The sequence below is a fragment of the Marmota monax genome, unplaced genomic scaffold (genome assembly GCF_021218885.2).
Source record: "Marmota monax isolate L192 unplaced genomic scaffold, Marmota_monax_Labrador192_F-V1.1 WCK01_AAM20220418_F8-fsc00051, whole genome shotgun sequence".
NCBI lineage: Eukaryota > Metazoa > Chordata > Mammalia > Rodentia > Sciuridae > Marmota > Marmota monax.
In genome coordinates, this window is record NW_026695202.1 from 17459220 (window position 1) to 17475164 (window position 15945).

The window sequence follows — 15945 nt, forward strand, 5'->3', positions numbered from 1 at the left end:
GACAGTGGAAAGGCAGATCCAAGTCCCAAATCAAAATCTGCAGGCCAGGCCAGGCCAGGCCGGCGGGCTAGAGAGCTGGTGCTAGAGAGCTGGGGTTTGGCTACTAGATGCCCCACAAAAGCTCATGTGCAAGGATTTTCAGAGGTGAGATGAGTGGACTAAGAGAGGTTTAAGCGAATCAGTGGTGGGTTAACCCACTGATATGGATTACCCGGGGGTAACTGTAGGCATGGGGTGGGGCTGGAGGAGGTGGGTCACTGGGGCTGTGCCTTGGGGTTTATATTACATCCCCTGTGAGTGGAACTCTCTCTGCTTCCTGGTCGCCATGTCCTGAGCGGATTTCCTCCACCACACCCTCCCACCATGGTTCCTGCCTCCTGTAGAGCTATGGAGTTGGCCCATCATGGACTGAACCTCTGAAGCCGTGAGTCAAAATAAACCTTTCCTCCTCTACGTTGTTCTTGTAGGGTCTTTTGGTCACATGGTTGTAGTTCACGTTCAAGGGTGATGTGAGGACAGTGTTCCTTCTCACTCCCAGGAGGCCAGTCTTAGTTCTGGTAAGGCCAGAGGTCCACCCACATCGTGGAAGGCGACCTACTCAAAATCCATCCACTTAAATGCCAGCCCTATGCAAAGGTCATCTTTACAGAACACCAGGCACACGGCCCAGCCACGTTGACCCTGCAAGTCAGCCACTGTGTTCGTGGGTGCCAAGGACAGCTGGCTGGGGACACAGGTGTTTTCCACAGCACGTGAGGCTGGGCCAGTGCGGTGACTTTCACGTCTGGCAGTCAGGGACATCGGGTGGGTGGGTGCTTCTCGCCACCACCGGTGCTCTGGATCCGTCTTCTCCTTAGACCCCGAGCCCTGGAGGGTGGAGTGGGCTCCGCTCCTCCGGGTCCTGCCCAGGTTTGCTCAAAGAAGGAATCTGCACACTTTTGTAAGATTTGAATGCAGATTTCCTTGGAGCAGATTTTCTGACCTTCCAGGTGCTAAGTGAGCTGCACTTCCTGGTCTCAGAGCTGGGCACACGTGCCCACTAGGTGCTCGTCCAGCGTGGGGGAGAGGACGGCTCGCTAAAGGCCCGGGTGCTGCCGAGCCAGCGAGGAGGAGGGTCAGGGCTCCTGTTGGAAGAGGGCCTGCCGTCACCTGCCCCTGCACACGCCAGCTCTGAGCGATGGCGGGAGGCGTGGTCGGGGGAGAGCTTGGCAAGGGTTCCCACGCTGTGGGGGGAGTCGGGACGGTGCCTTTGGGTTTCTGATCCGGGGACCTTCGCAGCTTTCTTTCACCATCAGATCCACCCACGGCCGTCCCCGTTTGTCAGGTGAGGAGAGCAGGAGCCCCGACCGTCACCCGAGGCCCTTTCCTGAGGGCCCACCCACCTCTGTCCCTCTCCTACCCTGCAGACTCTCGGGTTTCTGTCACTCACTGCTCAGTCCCCAGACAGGCTGTTCCCTGCTGCTGGTCCCCTGCGCCCAGGCCCTTCCCTGTGGCCTGAACCCTCTGCTCTTCCACAGCCACAGCGGCCCCTTGGTCTCTCAGGGCTGAGTCCAGGCCCCTCCACTAGCCTTCCCCGAGTGCCAGGGCTGGACCGGGCACCTCTCAGCCCTCGGGACACCTGCCCTGCCTCAGCGGGGCTCGGGCCCTGTATTTTCCTCTGTTCACCTGTGTCCTGGCCGCGGGTCCTGGAGGGGGGGGCTGTGCGCTCATCAGTTTCCGCCCCCCAGGTGCGCGGCAGGCGCTCAGCCCCCTCGCTGACTAAGGGCCGCTGTGCCTGCCTCTGCCTCTGAGGGACGGCAGCTGAAGTCAATCGCTGTCCTGGTTGCGTGGTCCCCTCCCTCAGGCCTGCGGGGTGCTGCCCCAGGCTGAGGCTGTGTGACTCTGGGAGGATATTTATTTATCTCATAACGGGAGAAATGGAACCCTGTTTCCTTGCTTACATTTATGAGTAAAATGTCCTCTTAGGTAGTTTAAAAAAGCAAGTTTTAGACCATTAACTTTTTTTTATTTTACTTTTTATTGGAGTTTAAATAACAAGGTGCGCGGGGAGCACAATGCGGGCGATTATGAAGTAGTAAAGGCATTTAGAGTCCTCCAGGGGCGGGCGCGTGGCTCGGAGCCAGGGGGAGAGGAAGACTGGCCATATCCACTCCCGGCCGTTTATCCAACCTTCGTTTTAATGGAGAAACCTGTTAAAACAAAACAGAAATGGAGATGGAATCCTCCGCAAGAGGCTGCAAGGAGGCTCCGGGCTTTGGACTCGGGACTAGCAGGACCCACTTGGTGGGGTGGCAGGGCACAGCTGTCCCCAGCGAGCTCGGCCCCCTTCCTTCTAGGAGGTGTGGGATGGAGGTGGCCAGTCTGCAGGGGCCGCAGAGGAGAGCCCTGGGCAGGGTCAGCCGCCTGAGGCTGCAGTCCCAGCTGTCCAGCCACCACCAGGTGCCTTGGCAGATCCTGCCTGGGCTCTGAGCCTGAGTTTCTCATCTGTGTCCCAGGGGCAGGCGTAGACCTTGTCCCGCGGGGTGCGTCATGACAGGCAGGTCAGATGGCGGGTCATGACAGGCAGGTCAGATGGCGGATGGGCGAAGAAGTGCCTTTGTCGAGGAAGAGAACACACGTGTGAGGGATTCCTTAGGAGACCGTCCTGTCCTCTTGCTCGTCAACCAGGCACTTCCTGAGCAGCCTTTAGAAGAAGGAAGTGGCACGGCTGGCGGCCACCGCCTGGGCCTCCCAATCCTCCCCAGTCTGCCGGTTCTCTGGCCCTACCCCTTCTGTCTGCAGTGTGCAGGATGAGGCCTGCTCTCATGTCCAGTCACCAGGGTCACTCTGCAGCCTCGGGTGGGAGCTAGAGATGAGGCGACTTAGCCCACGTCCCTCTCTGTGCAGGCCTCTGGACGTGCGGTGCAGGTCTGGCCGGGGTCTGATGCTGGTTCTGGGGGACTGCAGGAGAAGCGAACAGGGAGCTGGTTTCACGCCGTCAGATCACCCGGATGCACTTGGAAAGGTTCTGAGCAACTTCAGCCCTGCGGTCGTGACACCAGGACTCACATAAGGCATTAGGGCTCGGGGTGGGGTGGTGGTGGTGTGGGGGAGTGGGGGGGAGGCTTCCCGAGAGGAAACCCAGCCGCTCCGCGGTGCTCGTTCTGGACCCTCTCGTCTCCCCACCTTACGGTCTCCCCGACTCCCCTCCTTCCCCGAGATCCCGTCTTTCCTTCCCTCCTCCTTCCTTTATGTCCTCCAGCTCCCGCAGGAGAGGAGGCACTGACCTTCGGGTCTCCTCCACTCAGCACGCTGCTCTCCGTTCCCACCCACAGCCCAGAGGCACTGAGGGGGACAGGATGGGACGTTCTGGATGACGACACTCTGGGTGGGGACCCCGGGGAAGGGCCAAGGGTGCCTGAGGGCAGGAAGTGTGGCAGGGCGGCCAGGCTCTTGACCACGTGTGGGAGACCGAAGCCAGAGGCTCCCTGCCCGAGGAGGACAAGGAGCCGGTGTCTCGGCGTCTCGGCGCCTGTCGTGCTGTGGGGAGTTCCGCAGCCACAGCGGCCATTCGTTCACCACCTGTGCTTGCTGGGTCTACGGCCCTGTCCCTGCTAGCCACGGACACAAGATCAGGTTCTCTGCACGAGGTGACAGGGCGCAGGGCAGGAGCTCAGGTGGGGAGCACCCACTGGGTGCCGACCTGCGTGCAGGGCACTCTCCCCAGAGCTGAGCGGACAGGAACCCTGCCCTCATGGTCAGCTCATGGTCAGCAGAGTGGTCTAGAGTGCCATGAGCCAGAGATGCAGCTCAGGAGATGTGACCGTAAGGAAGGGCCCTAGGGGTCTTGGGGTGACTTCTGGGTTGGGGGGCTGGGAAGGCCCTTCTGAAAAGGGGTCTGTGAGTGAAGAGCTGGACGGAGAGAGGAGAGGGGCAGGGGGAGGCCCGCTGAGATGTCGCTGGGTCGGGAGGGGAGTGGAGGTTCCAGGGGACGAGGCGGGAGAGGGCTGTACCCCAGCACTGAGGCACAGCGGGGCGGAGGGTGTGGGACTTTGGACATAAGGTGAACAAGTAGGTGAGGCCGTAGGCTTCCCTGGGAGCAGGACAGATAGCGTGGCCAGTAACCAGGTCTGCAGGTCCCGTCACCGTGAGGTCAGCAGGCGGCCGGGGCCCAGGAGGATGCTGGAAGGACACCTAAGTGCACAGCGACGTCATCAAGAAGCATGGCAGGACTTACAGGGGAGAGGGGCCATGGGCCGGGGAGGGTAGGGGGGCTCAGGAGGAAGCGCTGGGTAGACTGGCCGCAGACACGGGATTCCCAGCTGAGGGGTTTCCAGGAGGGCGCAGCCTGGGCTGCTGCCGGAGCAACAAGCAGAGGACCCCAGCCCAGCCCAGCCCAGCCCAGCCGCTCAGGAACTTAAACATTTCTTCCCGTGTGAGGTGATAGGGACACAGGGAGGAGCTGAGTCCCCAGTGGACGGGGTGGAGGTCATCCAGGAGGGACGACTCAGGCAGAGGCACCTCCTGGGGCAACCTGGAGTCCCCAAGGGTCTCGGGAAGGTCCTGGTGTCCCAGCCAGGAGAGCTCAGCTGCCTCTCGTCAGGGGTGTGCTACCCTCTGGCCTCCAGCCCGAACCTGAGAAGGAGGGTTCGTCCTGGCTGTCACCTTGGTAAAGACACACACACACACTTCCTTGGGTGACAGCTGACTTCTGTTATTCCCTCCTTCCCTCTCTGCCCAGGTTTCTTCTTCTGTCCCTGTACAAGGACACCTGTTTGGGTTGCCATGTGAGTCACACAGGTGCTCCTGAGCACACTGCTGACCTTCCGTCGCGTGGGTGGCGCCCCAACGTGCTAAAGTCGGGCTTGACCTGTCTGCCTCAGGCCCTCGTTCTAAATCAGAAAATGCTGCGCGGAGAACGTCTTTCCCCTGCTCTAGACCAGCAGGTACGGGAGGAGCACACCCGCGCGCACACACGCACCCAGGCACAGTCCGCAAGGCAATTTCCGAATCTACTATGATCGCTATGTTCAGTCTAATTGAAATGAAATTGGAGTTGATTTAATTATTGTCATTTAGAAAACTAATTTTTGCTGGATACATGTGTGTTACATAGAAATCCAAAAGAACCTGAAATTCCAGTGAGTGATTAGTTCATTATGTAGGCTAATTGCTTTTACAGTTATAAATAAACCCCAAATACCGCAGATCTAAAGTACACACCTGTGTGCTAATTGCTTTTCTGAGGGCTGTTTCCATGGCTGCAGAGTTGAGTTCTGCCACCCACAGATCGGATGGTGCAGGTGGATGCGGAGCTGCCCTCCAGAGAAGGAACAGTTGTGCAGGACTTCCGGACTGCCCAGCCCTGGACAGCGCCACCCCTGGCATCCAGGCTGACTTGGAATTCCAGAAGGAGAGGACCTGGGTGCAGAAAGGTGGCCCACTGGAGGGAACGTGGCCTTCAGACTGAAGGCAGCACCCTCCGTGCCCCACAGCGTGCGGGACCTGCTCTGGAGCGGGCGCCCTGCTCCTTCCAGTTCAGAACCTGAGTTCCCCACTCCGTGCAGTTGGTGGAAAAATGCTTTCTCAGGAACATTTTAAAAAGAAACTAATGACCAGAACTCTGGATGCTTTAGTTAAATATGTGCATTTTAAAAAGCTTGTTTCTGCGTGAATTTGCATAATGGTTCTTTCCCATAGGCCACAGTTACCTTTCCCTCTGTTTAATAGACTCAATGTTGCATTATTAACAACCATATGCAAAATGATGACCTCAGGAGGCTCCTTCCCCCAAAATGGCTTCTTCCCTGATTATCTGCCTGTGCCCTCTGCGGCCGAGCAGCTCGTAATGGGGCAGCAGCGTTTCTTGGCTGATGAAAGCCCAGGGCGAAGGAACCTGGCTCGAGGTACAGTGACCTTCCTTTCTGAGCCTGGCGCACACAGGAGCCTTTTCATCAGAAGGCGGGGTGTCGGCCCATGGGCGCTGCTGTGACAGGGCCCCTGTGTGTGACGCGGTAAGGCCAGAGTTGATCTCCAGTGGTTCTGGAGGCTGGGGTCCAAGACCAAGCTGCCACAGGCGGGGTCACGGGGAGCCTCTGCAGGGCCCAGGCCTGCGCTCACCTGGTGGAGCGGGAGCCTCTTTCTGGGGGCCTTCACCCCCCTTGTGGGGCAGCGGCTCTCACGACCCCTTCGCTCCTTAAAGCCTCCCCTCTTTAAACAGCCGCAGAGGCAGTGCCCGAGTTCTGGAGAGGACACATCCAAAACAGCGTACGGCCACGTATGTTTTCCCTTTGATTTTGAAATAATTTCCAACATTAAAAAATAAGTTGCAAAAATACTCCCCCCACTCCGGAGCCCTCTTCAGGTTCTGTGAAGTTCCCAGCGATGAACTTGGTGGCAGGAGGCCCCCTGCAGGGCCAAGGCTGGGGCGTCTCCTTCTCTGGGGCCTCTCTGGAACAGTGTCTCAGCTTCTGCTCCACATTCAGGGCCTCGCTATTTTGAAGGCGGTGGACCATCTTGTAGGAACGCCTTAGCTTGGCCTCACCCTTCCCCGTGCCTGAGCCAGCGCATCCCGCGCAGGATGTGACACTGTTGGCGACGGCTCCCTCTTGGTCACCATGAGGTCGTCTGCCCCTGTTGTTAGGGCACCAGCGGCTGTGCCTGTTCCCATAGTCACTTAGCAGTGGAAAACCATCACCTTTGGTGTGTGAAGAACTCGGATGGCTGGGCGCCGCCGCGTGGGGTCACACGTGGGGTCATGCATGGGTCACGTGTGGTCGGAGCTGGTGGCTGGAGGTGGTCCAGGAGCCCTTCCTGTGGTCCAGGACCCCTCCTGGGCCCGCAGCCCAGCCCTCCCCTGGCCTGTGGGGAAGGACCTCGCGGCTGCTGGAGTCCCACCTGGCAGCTGGCTTCCCAGGGCGCACGTCCCCAGGACACAAGTCCCCAGGGCGCATGTCCCCAGGACACAAGTACAGGACAGCTCTGTGACTCAGCCTCAGGTCACTCCCACCATACTCAGTGGGTCAAGGTCATCGCCTAGCCAGACCAGGTCAAAGGTGGCTATGGGCCTCCCAGTCAGTGGCAGGAGGTCAAGGCCGCGATGGGAGGCTGGGGAATGGAAGCTGCTCTGGGAAGTCCTGCCTCGGTTCAGACTGTGTCTCTGAGCTCTGTTTATCTCACTCTGGCTGACGGCACCCTGCGGGAGGCCACCCAGCCCACCTTCACCCCAGAGCTTCTCACCCTCTCAGGGTCCCGCTTGAGCTACTTCCTGCTACACAGTTGATAACTCACGAGTTTCTGATTTTATCATTTTTTCCACATTTATTATTTGAATCCTTCTGTAAAGAAGAAAGTCTCTGCTATTTTTTCTTTTATTGGCATGGGCTTATTTGTTTTATGTATTTATATCAGCATGGGTTCAGGGTTCCAATGTTACTCAAAAGACACTCATATTGGGCTGGGGATGTGGCTCAAGTGGTAGTGCGCTCGCCTGGCATGCATGCGGCCTGGGTTCGATCCTCAGCACCACATACAAAGATGTTGTGTCTGCCGAAAACTAAAAAAAATAAATATTAAAAAATTCTCTCTCTCTTTCTTTAAAAAAAAAGACACTAATATGTCACTCTCAGAACTTACCAGGTTGCTGATATTGTCCCAGATTTGGCCAGTGGGAGCCCCCAAGCTGATATTTGTGTCTTAAAAAAAAATAACAGCTTGGCTGAAGTATATTTGAATATTACAAAATAATGCTGCTCTGAGCATCTGCCAACTTCTACAAGGACCTCGACTTGACTATCTTATTTTGGGGGGTGGGGTGGGGCAGGTACCAGGGATTGAACTCAGGGGCACTCAACCACTGAGCCACATCCCAGTTCTATTTTGTATTTTATTTAGAGACAGGGTCTCACTGAGGCTGGCTTTGAACTCGAGATCCTCCTGCCTCAGCCTCCCGAGCTGTTGGGATGACAGGCATGGGCCACTGTGCACGGCCTTGAGTATCTTTTGGGCACATAGATCCCTAGAAGTGGAGCGTCAGGGTCTCAGAGTGGGCGTGACTCAACCTCAGGGCCTGTCTGCATGATTCCCAGCTCCCAGCCCCAGTCGGAAGCCGTCCACCCCAGGCTCGGCTCTGGCCAAGTACTTGAGTCTGAGTAGTGTTGTCTCATCATGGGTTTTTACTCAATTTCCCCAGAAGAGGAAGTTTAATTACCATTCGTGTGTTTTCTTTGGTGAGTATTTGTTGTTGAAATCTCCAGCCTCCCTTTATGAAATTTGACTGTGTTTGTTTTCTTGAATTTGGGCAGTTTTTTTTTTTATACGTTCTGGGTACATATCTTTTGTCTGATGAATGATTTGAAAGTATTTTCTTCTGGTATTTTAATTCTCTTAACAGGGTCTTTCAATAAAGAGATCATTTTAACTTACATTTCTTCAAATTGTACTTGGGTTACGTATCTAAGTAAGCAGCCCAATTCCAAGTCACAGTATTTTTCTCTTATGTTTTATCCTAGAAGTTTTATGATTTTCAACTGTGTATTGAGTTCACCTTTTATACGGAGACAGGTGGGGATAGAACTGCATTTTCTTTGCCTGGGTGTATCTGACTTTCAACACCCTTTGTGAAGGTGTGATCCACGCTCACCCAACTTCCTCCACATCTTTTCCCAAAATCAATTGACCATGTATTTGTAGATATATTTCTACATCCATAAAGATTTGAAGAATCTTTACTCTGTTTCATTGATATGCTTGTCTGCATTTATACCAATACCATGCTGTCTTGATTTCTATAACTCTGAAAGAAATCTTGCAATTGTGAAATGTCAGTTGTTCTGTTGTGTCCTTCTTTTGCAGAGTTGTTGAATCATTTTAGTTCCTTTGCATTTCCATAGAAATTTTAAGAATTGTTAATTAATTTCTACAACAAATCTGCTGGGATTTTTCTTTGTACTGGTTTTATGTTGAGTCTACAGATTAATTTGGAAAGAACTGACATCTTAACAATATTGAATTTCTCAATAAATGAACATATTATATAATTTCTGTTCACATATGATCTTTTAATTTCACTCAGCAATGTCTTGTAGTTTCCAGTTTATAGGTTTTTCCACATATTTTGTGAGACTTACCCCCAGTATTTGATATGTTTTTTTGCTACTATAAATAGCCCTTTTTAAGTTTCAAATTTTGATTGTTACTAATACATATGTGGTTGACTTTTGCCGTATTGATCTTGTGTTTTGGAATCTCACTAAACTCACTAATTCTAGCTTGTTTTGTAGATTTCATCAAATTTTTGGAAGACGGTCGTGTTATCTGTACATAAAGACAACATTGTGTCTTTCCTTCCCATCTGGGATGCCTTTTGTTTCTTTTTCTTGCCTTATTTCACAAGCTAGCATCGCCAGTACATGTTGAGTAGAAGAGGTGAGAGCGGAAATCATGGTGTCTCTAGGGAGTGTGAACTTCTTTGGACTGGAAGTTTCTCCCAGTACTGGGAAGATGCTGCTTCTTTGCCTCGTCTTCAATGTCATTTCTGATGAGAAATTTATTGATTACATTACGTGTGCTTTTATATCACTTCTGAGTCCTTGCCTATAATGACATTTTCTTCTCTGATTTTAAGATTTTCTGTTACTGGTTTTGAAATATTGATTATAATGTGCTCTGGTGGCTGCTTCCTTAATCTTTCTTGGGTTTAGGGTTCATCCAGCTGTTCAGATCTTTATAGTTGCCATCAAATTTGGAATATTTCATCAAGTACTTTTTCTTTCTCCTTCCCCTTCACTCTCTTGTCTTCCTTCAGGGGCCCAGATCACACCTGCCTTAGGCGGTTTGACGCCATCTCAGAGCTGTTTCTGTTCACTTTAAACATGTTTTTCTGTTGTTCATTCTGGGAAGTTCCTGTTGCCCTGTCTTCACGATTATAGCTTCTCCTTCTGCCGTTGAGACTTTCCAGTGTATTTCTCCTCTCACACATCACAGTTTTCATCTCCGGATGTTCAATTTGGGACATTTTTGTTTGTCGTCTTCCATGAACATATGGAATTAACTTCTTGAACATATGGGATGCAGTCGTAATAGCTGTTTTAATGTCCTTCTCTGCTGGCTCTAATATCTGTGTCATTTTGGGTTAGTTCTGGCTGTTTCTCTCCTCATCCTGGGTCATATTTTTTCATGTCTTTACATGCCTGGTAAGTTTGGGCTGGGTGCCAAGACTTGTGAGGTTCATTCACCTTGTTTGATGCTGGATATTTGTGTTCCTAGAAATATTCTTGAGCTTTCTCCCCTTGCCTACCCTCCCGTGGGATGTGACTTGAAACAGGTCTTGCTTTTAAGGCAGGTGAGGTGAGCATTAGAGCAGCATCCAGTCCAGAGCTCATCACTTCCAGCTCCTGAGATCAGAGTCTTCTGAGTCGAACCCAGTGCAAGGTGGCAAGTGAGTTCTTTCTTCCCGCCTGGTGGGGGGACCCCACTATTCTTGGTCCTGGGTGTATATTCGTCACTGTTACCTTTTGTTCTCAGGGATGGCTCTTCTCCTGGACTTAGATTGCTGTCCTCCTATTCCTGTGCTGATCAGTATTGAGCCCATTACTCGTGGGGAGGGCTCCCTGTGGGTCATTGGAGGTTCCCCTGCACTTTCCTCCTTGGTGGTCTGTCTTTTTTCCCCCTGGCTCTGCTCTGTCTCCTCAACTTGGGAGGCCACTGGGTTCTGCCTGGGGTCTCCTGTCCTGAATTACAGCCCAGACACGCTCTCAAGTCCCAGGCTCCCTGGCTGGCTTCCCGACTCTCAAAGCCCCCTCTTCTGTTGCCTGTGGTCCAGCCTCTTGCAAACCATTGTTCACCTGCCAGTTTTTTGGGTGATGTTAGGGAGTAGAGTAAACTCAGTCCCTGGAGGCAGAGATCATCTGCATCTTTGACATTCCCATCCCTCACTGGGAAATTCTGACCCATCAAGATCATCTCATTCTTCCCCTGCCCCAGCCTGGAGTCTGCCATTTCTCCGAGGAGTCTTGGTTCCTGGTAGTGGAAAGCAGATGTGTGGGCAACAGCTATGATTGATTTTGTGGGTCATCCTGCTGCTGTCAGGCCCTTTTGGGGAATACAGTTTGGAGATGCAGGGTGGGTGGACCTGGCGCCTTCACACCTGCCTTTATTCGTATATTCAGGCTGCGGTGTCCACCACCCTTGGTGTGACCAGGGCTTGCGTGGGGGAGGCGGCAGTGGGGAAGGCCGCGCACGGGCCTGCTGGCTCTGCTCCCATCCTTGCCCGCCCCTTCCTTTTGAACTTCTGTGAGCATTTAAGACCATCAAACAGGTTGGAGGGCACCCAGTCCTTGGGTATGGTGTAGTGCCTGGCCCAGGGTTGGGCTACACTGGGAAGATGCCTTCATCACAGGAGGGTGGCACACCGGGTGGCCCTGCCTAGTGGGAGAGGGAGGGGGAGCCAGCTGGGTCACAAAGGCCTCCACCAGGGACATCCGGTGTCCAGCAAAGAGCAGCACATTGTGATGAGCCAAAGCCCCAGGCAGGCCACACCCCAGGGACAGTGCCCAGGACAGTTCCCAGCACAGGTCTCCTGTCTGGAGCCTCCCGCTCCCCGCAGCGGCTGGCTGGGTCACCAGATGCAGGCACGTCCTCATCCCGGGCAGACATGGCCCTTATCCAGCGCCTCGTTGGCTGTGGCTGGAATGTCCCTGGCGTGAGTGAGGCTGCCTACCCATCAGACTAGGTGTCACACAGCTGCGCTATTGTCACTCCCAACTTGAGGACAGGGAAGCCCAGGCATGCAGAGGTCAGCTAAGTCACCCTGGGTCACAGGGGTGGTGAGTGTCAGTTGAGGGCAGGCCCAGAGGGTCCCTGGACTGTCCTGCTTGGGCAGGGACAGGTGGGGGTGGGCAACACTGGTGCAGGTGAGGACAGTACCCCAGCCTCTGCAGGGCGCTTGCGCAGTGAGGGGTGGGGGGAACTCACGGGGTCTGGAGCCTGGGAAACCTAAAGAGCTATAAGTACCAACGGGCCCCTTCCTACCCTCCTGTCTTCCCTCCTGCTGCGAATTCCTGCGTCTCCCACTCTCTGGGAGAGACAGGCAGCCTGTTTAATAACCACACTATTAGCAAGTTATCAAGTCTTCGATTGCATTTTCCAAAAAGCACCTCGGTGGCTGGGGATCATTTCACATCTGCCTTTTCTACTGAAACTCAGCAATTCCAGCCTCACAGCCGACATCCTCGGTGTAAAATTGTCTGTGTATGGTGGTTGAGGGAAATTATTTTTTAAAGGGAGGAAAGAGTATCCAATTTACAGACGTCTTGTGTAATGCACGAAGCAAGAATGGCTCTTCCCGGCCCGGCTTGTGGACAGATTTAGCAGGCGTCAACAGAAAGCTGGGCGGGTGTCAGATGGAGGGGACTTCTTCATAAAAGTTCTCAGCAGAATCGCCCACCTCACTCTCGGCTGCGTGGAAGTCGGGTGTTGCATGCGGCTCCCTGCCCACCAGCGCTGGGATGATCCAGGGCACCCAGTGCCTCTCCTTCCCTGGGCACACGAGGCTCCTGGTGCTGCTGGTGCGACCTCCCCCACTAAAAATAGTGCCCCCAAACTCACATCCACCAGAATCCTCAGACTGTGACCTTATTCAGAGAGATGTACAAATGTAAAAGACTTGGAGATGAAATCGTCCAATGACAATGTCCTCGTCAGGAGAGGAGGGGACCCAGAAAGCTCCAGAGTCCCCTTGTGGAGACAGCGGAGGGAGGAGCCAGGGTGCTCTGGACTGCCCGGCTGGCCTCAGGTCCTGCCTCCACCTCCACCTCCCGGGTAACTGGCCCACCCACCTTCTGCCTTCTGACGGGGCCTCCGAGTCCCAGGAACAGAGCTGCTGAGTCTGGGGCTTGGTTCCAGCAGCCTTAGGGGACTGATGCACCTGGGGACCCACGGCCCCCAAGTGTGCGCTCAGCCCCCTCCCCTCCTCCTCCCCCCTCTCCCTCCTCCTCCCCCTCCCTCCTCCTTCCCCCTCCCACTTCTACTCCCCCTCTCCCTCTCCTCCTCCCCCCTCCTCCTTCCCCCTCCCTCTCCTCCTCCCCTCTCCCTCTCCTCCTCCCCTCTCCCTCTCCTCCTCCCCCCTCCTCCTTCCCCCTCCCCCTCCTCCTTCCCCCTCCCTCTCCTCCTCCCCTCTCCCCCTCCTCCTCCCCCCTCCTTCCTCCCCCCCTCCTCCCTCCTCCCCCTCCCTCCCTCTCCCTCCTCCTCCCCTCTCCCTCTCCTCCTCCCCCCTCCTCCCCCCCCTCTCTCCTCCCCCCCCTCTCCTCCCCCTCCCTCTCCCTCCTGCCCTTCCCTCCCCCTCCTCCTGCTCTTCCTCCTTCCTCCCCCTCCTTTCTCCTCTCCTCCTGCTTCTCCTTCCCTTCCCTCTTCCCCTCTCCCTCCTCCTTCCCCCTCCCACTTCTACTCCCCCTCTCCCTCTCCTTTTTCCCCCTCCTTCCTTCTTCCCCCCTCCTGCTCCCCTCTCCCTCCTCCCCTTCCCTCCTCCCTCTCCCTCCTCCTGCTCCATCCTCCTCCTCTCTCTTCCCCTCCCCCTTCCTGCTCCTCCTCCTGCTCCTCCTCCTGCCCCTCTCCCCTTCCCCTCCTCCTGCTGCTCCCCCTCCTCCTGCTCCCCTCCCCCGCCCCTTCCCCTCCCCTCCCCGCCCCTTCCCTCCCCTCCCCCTTCCTTCCTCCCCACCTCCCCTCCCTCTTCCCTCCTCCCCTCCCCTCCCCCTCCTCCTGATCCTCCTCCTCCAGGACACTGTTCTTGCCACCATCATGCCCCAGGCACGGTTACTCGGTTACTCGGCTGGGCCTCATGACACTGTCCTAAACTTTACCAGAGTCATGAAGGGCTACCAACACCAGTGCCCCCAGCTGCTTGGACAGATGGCTTTAGTGCCTGGGCACGTCCTTGGGCCACACTCTGTGAAGGTCAAATGCTGCTTCCTGCATCCTTGGTGGCTGATCACACTCAGGCCTCCAGAGCCGCTGTCCAGGGGGTGGGATGTCTTCCCGCCACGGCTCCTCGTTTTTTGGGCAGAGCAGACCCCTGCCTCTTTAGTTTGGCGTCAACACCTGCCCTGGTGGGGTGCAGAAGAGCTGCCTTTCCCTCACCCCATTAGTTAAGAGACACACCTGGGCTTGTCCTCTGTGCCAGGAGCTGGACATAGCAGAGTGTGAGGTGCGGCTGCCCCACTCACCAGGGACGTGCCTTGGGTGGGGCTTGCTCGGGCTGCAGGTGGGCGGAGGTGCCGCAGTGTGGTGAGGAGCTAGGTGGGGAGGGGAGACCAACTGGTGGTGACTGGGAAGGACTCCTGGCAGGGGTCCTCCCTCTGGTGGTCCCACTGGGTCTCACCTTTTGCAGACATTGCTGACCTTGACTGGCTCGGCTGCCCAGGACAGGCCCCCCACCTGCAGCCCTAGGACATGGATTTCAAGTGTCTCAGCAAGGTGCCGGAGTCCAGAGGCCAGGCTTCTGTGGGCAGGCCATTGAAGGCCCGTGTGTCCCAGACATTCCTCAGGCACCTACTGGTGGAGGACCCACTCCAGGCAGAGCAGCAGAACCCGTGAGCATCCTGGGCAAGGGGCTTTGCAGACCTGATTAAGTTAAGGCTCTGCAGATGGGTGGGCGGCCAGCCTGCGTTCCCAGGAGGACTCAGTGTAGCAAGGGGCCCTCACGGGGGAAGGCAGGAGGCTGAAGAGAGAAGGGAAGACTGAGGCACAGGCCGGAGCAATGCCCTTGGAAGATGAGGACGGGGCCACAAGCCAAGGAATGCCAGGAAGTCCGGGAGCCTAGAGCTGGGTCCAGCCTGGGCCCAGGAGGAGCCAGCCCCATGACCAATTTGGACTTCTAGTCACCTGAATGGGAGGGATCAGGGCCCTCAGCTGTGGTCATTTTTTATAGGCAATAAATTTGGCTCTTTGACTTGGCGGGCACTGAGGGCAGGACCAGGGCAGTGTCTGGCCCTCCATTCTGTCCAGCTCACTGTCAAGGTCTGTGGATTCTTCCCCTCTCTGATCACCAGCCCTCTCCTAATCCAGCAGCCCGACGTCCTCCCTGGGCCATGCTGCTGCCCTCTGCTGGCCTCCTTCCCCTGCCCATCTTGCCCCAGCCTGGTTCTGCAGCCAACCGACCTCAGGTGGAGAATATTCAGAGAAGAAAATCGTGTCTGCACTGAGCACGTGCAGAAGCCTCTCCGTCTTCACTCCCTCAGCCAGGCAGGGCCGCGGGGCGGCCAGGGCAGTAGGTGAGGAAAGCCGGTAGAGAGGGCTGATCGCGGATGGGAGGCTGCGCTTATGGTAGGTGCAGGTACCCCGTCTGTGGGAGGGACGTGGGCACCTGCAGACGTGGCGGTGCAGGGTCGAGGGATCAGCCCCGAGGGAGGGACGGCCTGACTGCTGTGTCCGGCTGGAAACCTGCAGGGGTCACCTTCAGTCAGGAGGAAGGTTGAGCTCCTGTCAGGGCCCTCTTCTCTGACGTCCTCGTGCCCCCACTGCTTCCCCAGCCTGACGGAGCCACTGCTGGCCTCAGGCCCAGCGTTCTCCTCCCAAACCCAGCGGGTCACCTCAGCCAGCCCGAGGCTTGGCTCTGTGTCTTCCAGTCTTGGTGGAACCACCCAGGCCCTGAGGATCTTGTGGGGAGGGTCCCCGTCCCTCCATAGCAGTCCCCACCATGTGAATCCATGTTACCTGTGTCTGAGTGTCCATCTCTCCTGGGGAGGGCGTGGTCACAATGGAAGGACTTAGTCCTCTGTGCCGGGGCCTGACCCTGTGGTCACATGGTGCTGATCACAGTGACATGGTGAGCAGCCCCTGCCACCAAGGGGCTCTGGTGGAGTCCGTCCCCTGCCCTGGGTGCAGCCTCACTGTTCGCAGACACCCCCTCCCTGGCTCACAGGGCTGGAGAGGCCGGGACCCAGCACACACGGGTCTGTGGGGCCGTCTTGC

At 56.0% G+C, this 15945-nt stretch overlaps 1 long non-coding RNA gene across 1 annotated transcript; it reads left to right on the forward strand.

Moving 5' to 3' along the window:
• Nucleotides 1-287: 287 nt before the first annotated feature.
• LOC131423627 (uncharacterized) lies at nucleotides 288-6634 on the forward strand. Its single transcript, XR_009225432.1, has 3 exons — nucleotides 288-424; nucleotides 2887-3004; nucleotides 4721-6634. It is a non-coding gene; the product is annotated as an uncharacterized LOC131423627 (long non-coding RNA).
• The last annotated feature ends 9311 nt before the right edge of the window (nucleotides 6635-15945 follow it).